Source organism: Rana temporaria, chromosome 9, assembly GCF_905171775.1.
Source record: "Rana temporaria chromosome 9, aRanTem1.1, whole genome shotgun sequence".
Lineage (NCBI taxonomy): Eukaryota > Metazoa > Chordata > Amphibia > Anura > Ranidae > Rana > Rana temporaria.
Window position 1 is genome coordinate 7,044,375 of NC_053497.1, and position 12,875 is coordinate 7,057,249.

Below are 12,875 nucleotides of genomic sequence, written 5' to 3' on the forward strand. Positions count from 1 at the left end.
CCTTTTTTAATTTGAGATCTTACACAAATATATACACAAAGGATGACAATACAAACTGTAACCAGAAACCTAATTAACATGAGCTAATTATCTAATCCTTAAGACAGCCTAGGTGACTCAGAGGCGTGACCTTTAGGACAGACTTGCCATCTTTTAGCTCAGAAGACACAATCAACATTATCATAAATAGAAACACAGAAAACCTTCACACAATAGCAGAGTTAATTAACACAAACAACATTGGGTGAAAAAATCTAAGTACCGGTTCACACTACCGCGACTTGGGATCCGACTTGTATCGCCCCAAGTCGCGCGACATGAAGTGAATGAGAGCCGTCTTAATGTACACTACTGAAGTTGCTCCGATCTCAGAAAAGGTTCCTGTACTACTTCAAGGCAACTTGTAGGCAACTTGCAGGCAACTTGTACCCATAGATTTCAATGGAAGTTGCCTCCAAAGTCGGATCACCATCTTAACTGAAACAACTTTACAGGAAGAGAAAATAGTTTACTTAGGCAAACCCCTCCCTCCCACAGAGCTGATTATTCCGTGATTGGCCACAGCCAAAGTCACGTGTCCTTGAGGCAACTTAGACCTCGTACACACGATAGGATAGCCAGAGGACAACGGTCTGAAGGACCCTTTTCATCGGTCAAAACCGATCGCGTGTGGGCCCCATAGGTTATTTAACCTTCGGTTAAAAAAATAGGAACTTGCTTTCAAATTTAACCGATGGACGCCTAACCGATCGTTAGTATGCAAAAGCATCGGTTAAAAACCAGCGCATGCTCAGAATCAAGTTGACGCATGCTTGGAAGCATTGAACTTCGTTTTTTTCAGCAGGTCGTTGTGCTTTACCTCACTGCGTTCTGAGGCCCCGTACACACGACCGAGTTTCTCGGCAGAATTCAGCCAGAAACTCGATCGGAGCCGTATTCTGCCGAGAAACCCAGTCGTGTGTACACTTTTGGCCGAGGAAACCGACGAGGATCTCGTCGGGCCAAATAGAGAACATGTTCTCTATTTCCTCGTTAGTCAATGAGGAAACTTGGCTCGCCGAGATCCTCGGCGGCTTCACAAGGAACTCGACGAGCAAAACGATGTGTTTTGCCCGTCGAGTTTCTCGGACGTGTGCACGGGGCCTCACACGATCGGTTATTTAACCTATGGTGTGTAGGCGTGACGGACCATCAGTCAGCTTCATCAGTTAACCTAAGACAACGGTCCTTCAGACCGTTGTCCTCTGGCTATCGTGTGTACGAGGCCTTAAAGCGGGAGTTCACCCGAATTTTTTTTTAACATTAGATTGATGCTCATTTTGTGAAGCAGAATCGGGTGTTTTTTTTTTAATCGAAGCAGTACTTACCGTTTTAGAGATAGATCTTCTCCGCCGCTTTCGGGTATGGTCTTCGGGACTGGGCATTCCTATTTGATTGACAGGCTTCCGACAGGCTTCCGACGGTCGCATACATCGCGTCACAAGAAGCCGAACGCCGGTGTGGCTCTATACGGCGCCTGCGCACCGACGTTCGGCTACTTTCGGAAAATCGTGGAGCGATGTATGCGACTGTCGGAAGCCTGTCAATCAAATAAGAACACCCAGTCACGCAGCCCATACCCGGAAGCGCCGGAGAAGATCTCTCTAAAACGGTAAGTACTGCTTCGATTTTAAAAAAACAACCCGATTCCCCTTCACAAAATGAGCATCAATCTAGTGTTAAAAATTAACTTTTTGGGTGAACCTCCACTTTAAAGTCGCGTTGTAAGTTGCTTTGCAAAGTCGCGCTGTAAGCCAGGTTGCCCCTGTTTGAACCGGCTCCTAGAGCCCATACTAGCCTTATTTACAATAAAAACATTATAGCAGACAACAGACAGACAGGTGGCTGGAGTAGATGACATCAGCATCGTCTATGAGCCCCAACATTATGAAGCAGTCACTATTTATAATATGGCTAATACAGGGTTCCCAGAGTCTGTGTATTTTGGGGAGACATGGACTTGAATCCAAAGTAACATTACTTCAAGGTCCCCAGGCACACACCTCGCAAAGAGTATTGTTCCCTTAAAATCCAGGACCCATAATCAGAAGACAAGAGGCTAGCATTCAGTCCTCTCCAAAAGCCTCTGTCCCGGCTAGGTCTGTCACACAACCTAAATTTTATTTTTTACTTAAATCACAGAAATGTGTCTTTTTCTTCTCTTGGATTTACACATACTGTCCAAAAAAATAAGATCACTAGTTAGATAAGCGACATTGAACTTGGCCATAACCACAGCAACGGCTATTGGGCGTACAATGGTGAGATTGGTGTGAAGAGCCATTCCTTTCCACGGGCGATAAAAGCTTCCATTATCTCAGCATTCTGTCTAGGATATTAGAATGTTGACCGCCTTGTTAATGAGATTTTTCGCAACTGTTTTGCTTTTGTTTACAAAAATACAAATTGCTATACGAGCAAAATCTATTTTTATCTCCTTTAAGATTTGAAAAGCGCTGTTTGCAAACTCAGTAACATTGAAAACACCTTGCACGCAAATCGCTTGTTGATTTGCTTATCTTTCCTTGCCACGCTACTGCGATAATGAGTACCGATTCCTTGAGCAGATAAAAGGGAGGTCGTTCTTTACTTTTTTTTCCGGCTTGATTGTGCCATGTTAAGTAGTTACATAGTTAGGTTATGAATAGGACTCAACCACCTCGAACTCGACCAACGATGCCTTTAAGGCTTTTCTACAGGCAGATATTAACCCCTTCCTTCCCAGCCCCATGGGGGGGGGGGGAGCTGAGGGATTGACCACAGACCCATTGCTCTGCTTAGCACTGACCTCTGTTACTCATGGCCATTATAGTCCAACTCCTGTCAATCGAACTCGACCAACAGTGCCTTTAAGGCTGTTCGCCAGGCAGATATTAACCCCTATCCTTCCCAGCCTAATGGAGGGGGTGGGGCTGAGGGGTTGACCACTTGACCACACAGACCCATGGCTCTGCTCAAGACTGGATTCTGTTGCTCGTGGACAACCTGAGTGCTGGCCATTATAGTCTGTTTCCACTCTCCATTGGAAGTATGAAAGAATCTCAGCCAGTATGAATGAATTCACCCCTGGGCTGCCACTCCAGCAGCACATGCACCACAGGCTTCTTTCAGAGACCGGATTTCGGCTAGCCCAGTGCAGTTCCATCCCTGCCAGGGGGTAACCCTTCCGGCTTTCTTGGGTAGAACCTAATCCCGGGCCCTCCGTTCGTTGAGCAGTCCGGTTTCAGTTCCTGTGTAAAGTGAAATTCCGCGCCTAACTAATAAAAAACAGTTAAATATATATATAGATATATACAAATATTAAGAGTGTAAATAAATAAATAATAAGCTGCTCCTCAATAACACAAGTGGTATGTGGACAAGATAGAATATAAATAGAGGGCGCTAGGCCCATACACATTAGGTAAAGTGCCGTAACAAAGTGTCTATCTAGCAATAAAATTGCAACATAAATAACACAAAAAAATATATGAAAAAGTCCCAACAGTTGCAGTCGACCTGCACTTGAAACCACGCGAGTGGATTCAAATATGATCAAACAAATATAAAAAATAAAACAGTGAACAAAGTCCAATTGTAATGATAGTTCTGTGAAAGAAGAAATGCCACCACCGCTGCAGTATGATTATCAATTCCACCCAAGGTGTTTTAGATAAGGTATGCTCTTACCAGAGCTCGTTGACCCCTTTAGTGAAAAAGATGGTCAACTAAGCTTATGCAGGATTGTGCCTGCAACACTTGAAGATATGGACAGACCACTTTGCAAATCCAGGAACCTCACACGGGATTATATGTAAAAGAAGAGAGGCCAGATAGCCAAATAGCGTGATACCGTTTTATTTAAAATTTTTAAAATAGACATAAAAATCTGCCAAATGGCTCCTTACATTAGGGGGTGCCCACCCGGCACTGAGGCTGCGGACCTGTCACCGCTCGAAGCGGTTCTTTTAGTCGGATACGCTGGGGGATGAGAGCCGCCGCTCACATGTAACGCCAAACGATCCCTTCAACAGTCCAAAGCACGGGGGGTACGTCACGTGACCAGGCTGCCTCAGTTCCTAACGATACTAACCTTCCAGGTTACCATAACACCAGTGGATTTGCATAGCCACCGCCACCCCAACCTACCGACATAGGTCAGGACAGTAGCAAAGCGCCTCCACTGGTAACTGATAAGAACAGTTACTACACTTGATCTTAGCCAAAAGGCCGAGAAGCTTTTACTGTACAGTCACAGGCTGGGGTGGGTCCAAGATAGGCTTAGAGAAAGTGGATTGAATGATGCAGAACAGCTAGGGGCAGAAAAATAAATACTGCTATAATAACGGCAAAATAAATTCTATGCTGTGGGAGTTCTGAGAGGTAGTGAACTTCATCTTTCAGCCTATGTGCCTGAGGCCAGGTAGAGGGCACATATTATTCCATACCCCGATTCTTCTTTCAATGTCCAATCACATGCTGGGGGTGGATCCAAGATGAGCTTGGCTCAAAAGAAGTGGGTTGAATGATGTTGGCCTTTAGAGAGAGAACACCTAGAAGCTCTAATGTGATGGTGAGTGATTGATGGGGGGGACGACGACATCTGATGTGATTAGGAGATTCAGATGTGAAATGGAGGACCTCTAATGTGAAAGGGGGATTCAAATTTGAAAGAGGGATCCTGATGTGAAAGGGGGGTCTAATGTGAAATGGGGGACCCCTGATGTGGAATTGGGAACCTCTGATGTGAAATCTGTTGCATGTGTACACATGTGTCGCAAGCATACAGCTTAGTAACACGCTGCCTCTTGGGATAGCTGAGATGTAGCAATCCCAGGAGGCAACAGGTCCCAGCCTAGGCTGGAAACCTGGAAGTGCTGCCTTGCCGTGTTGGAAGTGCAACAGCATGTGCTATGAACTCCAAACTATATATGGCGTTGTAGTGATATCTTCGTGTCTGTGTGTTTATATATGCTTGTATATTCTGTACAGGAAAGAAGTATATTCTCTGCTCTCTCCTGTAATGCTGTGTGCATCATCTGCTCCGCTCTCTCCTGTAATTCTGTTCTCAAACCTGTATGCAGTTCTCCTATACAAGTAAAGCTGAATTCTACATTCAAGACCTCAGTGCCTCATCTGCTCTGCTTTCTCCTGTAATGCTGTTCTCAAACCTGTATGCAGTTCTCCTATACAAGTAAAGCTGAATTCTACATTCAAGACCTCAGTGCCTCATCTTCCCTGCTTTCTCCTGTAATTCTGTTCTCAAACCTGTATGCAGTTCTCCTATACAAGTAAAGCTGAATTCTACATTCAAGACCTCAGTGCCTCATCTGCTCTGCTTTCTCCTGTAATGCTGTTCTCAAACCTGTATGCAGTTCTCCTACACAAGTAAAGCTGAATTCTACATTCAAGACCTCAGTGCCTCATCTTCCCCGCTTTCTCCTGTAATTCTGTTCTCAAACCTGTATGCAGTTTTCCTATACAAGCAGGGCAGGACTTAGGGTGGTGGGGGCCCCTGGGCTTGAGTCACTTTCTACCTTCTATACATTACTTTAAATAAAACAAAATGATACATACACAAGCAATGTATTCTCCCACGTCATATGCCTAGGGAAGCAAAACAGCATAAAATGAATGTGTGTATGGGGAGGGATAAATAACCCAATATCACCACAAAGAGCCTGGGAGGAAAAAGCTTCCGCTGTACCTTTCAGATGGAGAGGGATGATATAATTCTGCCGTACGAGCCGCCACGTCTGTCCATCGGTAGTCGCCGCAGCTATAAATAGTGTCATTCGGATGCGCGCACATGCGCAGAAGAATGACCGGGCATAATGATGTCATCGCGACCACGTCCCATAATGATGACGCGTAGTTATCAATAGTAACCATGTCAGAGTGCAATGTATTCAAAGGGCAAATCCAGTAATTGGAGCCAAAGTGACAACATGCCACATCCAGCAAAAGGACAGACACCGGCCATAATATTGCAAATATAGCTTCACAAGTGTAATAATAAAAGAAAGACAGTTTGTCTACTTGGACGGAGGACAAAAATAATCAATGTAACTAGAATAGGTAAAAATGCTAGACCAATCAACACACTTTAAAATGAAAAATTAAATGACTGGCATATTATTGAAAACAAATATAACGTAAAATGGGCGGGGCCCATGGGCTTGAGCCCAGTCAAGCCCAATGGTAAATCCGGACCAGTATACAAGTAAAACTGAATTCTTCATTTCGTCAGTGCTTCGTCTTATCACATGACCAACATGTCACACAAAAGGAAACAAATTGAAGAAATAGAATAAAACATTTAAGAATTTACCCGTATATACTCGATTATAAGCCGACCCGAATATAAGCAGAGGCACCCAATTTTACCACAATAATCTGTGAAAACGTATTGACTCGAGAATAAGCCTAGGGTGTCCATCTGCATGCCTCACTGTGCCTCACTTTGCCTTACTGTGTCCATGTGCATGCCTCACTGTGCCCATGCCTCACTGTGCCCATGCCTCACTGTGTCCATGCCTCACTGTGTCCATGCCTCACTGTGCCCATGCCTCACTATGCCCATGCCTCACTGTGTCCATGACAAGACTGACGTTTAACATGGGAGTCTATGGAAGGGGTGCCTGGATTTGAAAAATCGATGCTTCCCAGCCATAGGTCACCCAAACAACAAACTTTGCACACTTATAGAGGAGAAATGGGGCTACATGTGTGCCAAGTTCCGGGTCCAGGGAACCTACGACCGGCTGGTACCGGGTCCCCAAATTTACCGGAGAAATTACCGTTTAACATGGGAGTCTATGGAAGGGGTGCCGGCTTTGAAAATCGGTGCTCCCCGGCCGTAGGTCCCCCAGACAACAAACTTTGCATGGGGCTACATGTGTGCCAAGATTGGGGTCCAGGGGACCTACGGCCAGCCGGTTCCCCATATCCGGGAGATCAGGTGCAAAAAGGTGACTCGAGTATAAGGCGAGGGGGGGCATTTTCAGCACAAAAAAAGTGCTGAAAAACTTGGCTTATACTTGAGTATATATGGTAAGTAAGGGGGAACTAAGTAAAAAATAGTTGTTTATGTTCTGCTTTAAGGGGCATTGCATTTGACAAAGGGGGCACCCTGTACTCCCATAGTAACAGAGGTTTAACCTTCACATCAGAGAAATGCTTGTTACCAGTATGAGCTATGGAAATTTGGAATAGACTTCCACAGGAGTTCTAGCCAACTAAGCTGGATGTGCTTTTAAATGCACAGACTATAACTGGCTATAAATATTTATAAGTAATAACACTGTAGATTATTGATTCAAGGGATATATTGGATTGCCTTGGGGGATCAGGAAGATTTTTTTCCCTTGCTGGAGAAAATTTGACCATGATTTATACATTTTTTTTGCCTTCCTCTGGATCATGTGTGGGTTGAGCGTTCTGTGGACGTTGGCTTTTAAAGGGGTTGTAAAGCTTTGTGTTTTTACACAGTAATGCATCCTACGCAATAAGGTGAACAAACACCTTGCAGTCACCGCCCCCCCCCCCCCAGCCCCCGTTTTACTTACCTGAGCCCAGAATTTCCGTTGCTTTCCCCCAGCTCTTGTCGGCTCTTCATTGGGTGATTGATAGCAGTGCAGCCATTGGCTCCCGCTGCTGTCAATCAAATGAATGACGCGGCACGCTGGGGCGGGGCCGAGTGATACACTCGGTGGCTATGGCCAAGGACTGTATCAGACTGGAGTGCACCCGCTAGGTAACCCCCTCGGGAGAGATTTCCAGAGGGGGTTAGCTCTTGTGGGGAGGAGCCGCAAGAGCTGCCGTGGGACCCCAGAAGAGGACGCTTTGGGCCACTCTGTGCAAAACGAACTGCACAGTGGAGGTAAGTATGACATGTTTGTTATTTTTTTTTTAAAAACCTGAACCTTTAGTGTCCCTTTAATTCATTTTGTCTGTTGGTCAAATTTGATGAACATTTTACATATGTAAAACGGTTTTAGGGTCAATAGAGGTGTCAAAATGGCAGATACCCACAGAGTGGAGCTGACGGAGAGGAGGAAAACCGGAGAGTGGATTCCAGATATAAGGAAGGCTGTTTTACCACAAGTGATCTTAATTACATTTTTAAATAAAACCTTTTCGTTTTCATTACATACGTTATTTTAGACCCAGTGATGTCATCACTCAGTGCTCCCCATGCTGCTCTGTGCAATGCAGGCATGGCTGGTGGGAAGGGGACGGCAGAGTGCTGTACATAGCTTCCTGGGAAACATCACCCTGCCTCAGTACTCCTCTCAAGACCCCTTGGTCCTACTGCAAGCTGTGGGCTGGCTCTTGGGAACCGTTATCAAATTTGCAGCATGGGTTTCCCCACTTCCAGTCTAATTCTGGCATCCCTTTAACTGGGTCTTTTCACAAGGGGTACTTGAAGGACTTCCCGACATCAAGACCACTGTGATTAGTTGTTGAAATAAATGGTCTGACAGCAGGCTCTCTTTAAGTGCTAAAGAAATGGGTGCACGTGGGCAAAAAAAAGAATTCTGCTCCACAGTAGCGTCTGGAACGCCCGTTTGGCAACCATAGTCCAAGCTCTTAAACAGCCTCTGTGGTTCTTCTCTGCCTTAGGCGGCTTGTCTTCTTTACTACGGTCCCACTACACTCTTTAGCTCTTTCATTGGCACAATTATTCCCCATAGTTGGGTAGTCTATCTGCAAAGCCTTACTTTCTCCGGGGCTAGCTATAAGTAGAAGAGACATGGAATAACAGTTTAGTATAGAAAAGAAAAAAGGGGCAAAAGTAGCCCACAGGACGGACTTTAAAGGCACAATGAAAAGTGGAGAATAAACAAAATGAAGTACAATTTTTATTTATAGCGACACATGTTACACAAAAATGCATTAGAAAGAATTAAAAAAGCATATATATAAAATACATGATGAAAAGTAAGCCCCTAAGCATCAACGCATTTCTCTGTCTAGCTTCGTCAGGACACATTCAGGGATTGTTGGAAAGAGAAAAACAGGTCTCACTATCTTGCGGTGAGAGGTCCGTATGGGATAATCTTACCCATAAAATTTCAGAAAATCACGTCCGTTGATATATCAGAAACTCTGGTTATTCAGAGGAGCCAGTAGCTTATGAGTCCTGCATACCAGATTCTGGTGTTCAATTCATAAAGGTATAAAAATAAAAAATGATGGGGAAGATGATTGAAAGATGGTGATACAACTTGTAGACAGCATATTTGGAAGTCAGTATATATTTCCTTATAATTGAGTCTGTCACCCTTAGGTCAGTTCAAAAGGTATGACCAAACAGACAAAAAAGCCACACTGTAGTTCAGTATAGGACCGATGTATAGTCCAATAAAGTCAGGGCTGGACTGGGACAGAAATTTGGCCCTGGACTTCATCCAGACTGGCCCATTTTGACAGGTCTCTCACATGGCGGCCGGACAACTCCCGCACCCCCCCGGCCACCCAAGCTACCTCTCCCCTATTCTTTTTTTAATTCAATACTTTTTTTTATTGTTTCCATACAAATATACAGAAAAGTTTACAGATTAAATTTTTTTATATACTTAGTGCATTTTATGTGCATACAAAGGATTAATTGCAAACAATTAAACGTGTCCTTTCATCCCCTACCCACCCCTCCCCTCCTTCCCTCTCTCCTATCTTACTTTTAAAATGCATACACGTTTTTTAATTCCATTCTTTCCCTTAGGTTGTTTTTCCTTTTTCTCTTTTTTTCTCCCTTAATTTAAAGTGAGCGTCCTATTTTACATAACCAGTGCTCCCATATTGCCTTAAATTTTTTAAGGTTTCCCCTTCTGATCCATGTTCCCCTTTCCTTCCCAATTGTGCTATTCATTACATTCAACCATTCCTCTGCTGTGGGTGGGTTTTGTGCTTGCCATTTTAGTGCTATTAATTTCCTTGCCTGGAACAGGCATCTTATAACTGCTTCTAATGTGTCCCTCTGTCCCATTCCCTCCTCGATGCATCCTAATAGACAAACTCTGGCTTCAAGTTCCAGAGCTGTACTAAAAGTTGCATTTATAATGTCCAAAATTTTTACCCAATATCTATGCAACTTTGGGCATTTCCACATCATGTGGATGAGGTCCCCTGTATTTTGACATCTGGGACATTTATCATCCTGTTTCCATCCGAATCCATATAATTTCTTTGGGGTATAGTAGACCTGGTGTAGGAGGAATAAGTGGGAAACCCGTTGTGACGGGGCTAATGAGACCCTTGTCCCTAGTTCCAATATCCTGTCCCATTGGTCGTTCGTTAAAGGTCCAATATCCTCCTCCCATCTCTGCTTGTTTCTACTCAACTTCTCTTTTCCTATTAATTGATCGCTGATCTGTTCATATAATTCCGAGATAAGACCTTTCAGGACCCCCACCTTGATTAGCCTTTGAAGTTGCGTGAGCTTTTGCCATCTTATCGGCTGTACTTTAAATTGGGCTTGTAGTGCATGTCTAACCTGTAAATAAGTAAAAAACATGGAGTTTGGGATGCTATTCTACTTTATTAGAGTAGAACGGCTGGTACTGGTCCTCTTATAGGCAGTACCAGTGGGGAAGCTAGACATTATTTCACCCGGGGCAAAGAATCAGTTTGGTGCCCCCACCTTATGGGACAAGATTAGGCAGAAGTGAGTAACTCCCAGGCCATAGCTGTTGAGTCAGCTGTCTGTCCCCTCCCCCATGCTCCTCTGTCGTCCCCCCTCCTCCTCTGGTCCTCCCCCTACTTCTATGTTCCCCCCAAGTGAGCGCTGCAGGGAGGGAGAGGAGGTGAGTGCTGCGGGAAGGGAGTGACAGAGGACCGGAGGGGGGCGGCGGTCCACTGTCACTGAAGTCGACCCACTGAGCCATCGGCCCACCGGGGAACTCCCTGTAGTCCCAATGGCCAGTCCATCCCTGAATAAAGTCTAGACCCTTAGAGCCTTAGTAACTGGCAAGATCATCCAGTCTACTCCCCTTAGCAAAAAGATGTACGCTCACCACCTGTAATTCCTTTTGTATATTCTCCACTGTTTATTGTGCCTTTAAAGTCCGACCTGTAGACTACTTTTGCCCCTTTTTCTTTTCTATACTAAACCTCTATAAGGTTGTGGCCATAGGAGTGCTCTCCTCAAATTTTCAGGCATAGTATATTATTTTATCTTTGTATATCAGCCATTATCAACAAGTGTTCTGTGAAACCCTAAAGTTCCTCCACAGGTTCCTAGGGCTGTGGCTGATTGACCTATCATTATTCCAGAACCACACCACTTGGCAGATCCAACTGTATGACACCAATGATCTTTTGGCTTTGGAATAATGAAGGCATCTTCGGATAGGAGGTCAATCAACCACAGCCCTAGGAACGTCTGGAGGAACTTTAGGTTTCCATGGAACACTGGTTGAGAATAGCTGGTATACGGACATACATTTTATGCCATGTCCCTTCTATTTATAGTTAATCAATTCTCTACCAGTGTTCCACAGAACCCTATGCTTCCTCCAGAGCTTGCTAGGACAGTGGAGGAACTTATATACACTGAAAGTCCTGCTACAGGTATACCGCCCCGGGCTCCCCCTCACCTCTCCAACACTGGGTGCAGGCCTCCAGCAGTCGCTAGCTGCTCTATAAAGTCGGTCTCTCTCAATTAATAAGAGGAAGGAGGCCACTCTCCATTAAAAGCCCTGTTTATGTTTATTGAAATATATCACGCACAAGCAGATCCATCTGTCTCATGAGCCCTAATGTGTTTCACTCCATCTGGGGCTGATAGGCTAGAGTCTACAAATATCTCCAGATGGAGTGAAACAAATTAGGGCACTTGAGACAGGTGGATCTGCTTGTGCATGGTATATTTCAATAAACATACACATGGCTTTTAATGGAGATTGGCTTCCTTTCTCTTGTTACTTGAAAGTACCCTCTGGTGGAACCCTTTAGTAAAAAGCGCATTCTTTCCATTGGAAACCAATGTAAGGAACATGCTTCCCAATGGACACCAATGTAAGGGGCATTCTGCTCACTAGATAACAATGTAAGGGGCATTATTCCTACTGACTTTCAATGAACTTGTTTTAATAGGGGGTTCCTTGACACCTGAAAATATTTCAAGGGTTCCTCTGGGGTAAGAAGGTTGAGAAAGACTGCTGTATATAATATAGCCAATAAGTGGGACAGATGTCTTTCTCTTGGTACTTGAAAGTAACCTCCGACAGAACCCAAGGGCTCCATGGAACAATCGTTGAGAAAGGCTGATATAATGGGCATTCTTCCTAATGGACACCAATGTGAGGAACATTCTTCTCACTGGACACAAATGTAAGGAGCATTCTTCCCACTGTACACCAATGTAGGGGGCATTCTTCTCATTGGTTGCCAATGTAAAGGGCATTCTTTCCATTGGACACCAAGATAAGGGGCATTTTTCCCTCTGATCACCAATGTAAGGGACATTCTTCTCACTGATCACCAATGTAAGGGACATTCTTCCCACTGATCACCAATGTAAGGAACATTCTTCTCACTGATCACCAATGTAAGGAACATTCTTCCCACTGATCACCAATGTAAGGAACATTGGGCCAGATCCACAAACGAGATACGACGGCGTATCTACTGATACGCCGTCGTATCTCTGTTTCTAACTATGCGACTGATTCATAGAATCATTTAAATTAGCCCTATGATTAGCCCTATGATTAGCCCTATGATCGGACAGGTGTAATTGAATTACACTGTCGGATCTTAAGGATGCAATTCTAGGCCGGCCGCTAGGTGGCGAGGCCATTGCGGCCGGCGTAGAATATGCAAATGAAGATTTACGGCGATCCCCGAACGTT

General features: G+C 44.5%; 1 protein-coding gene and 1 pseudogene across 1 annotated transcript in view; one reads left to right on the forward strand and one right to left on the reverse strand.

The window, feature by feature from the left end:
* The window catches only part of BRINP1 (BMP/retinoic acid inducible neural specific 1), a 291,456-nt gene that overhangs the window by 120,708 nt on the left and 157,873 nt on the right, over nt 1-12,875 (forward strand). The window lies entirely within an intron of this gene.
* LOC120914689 lies at nt 4,133-4,260 on the reverse strand (annotated as a pseudogene).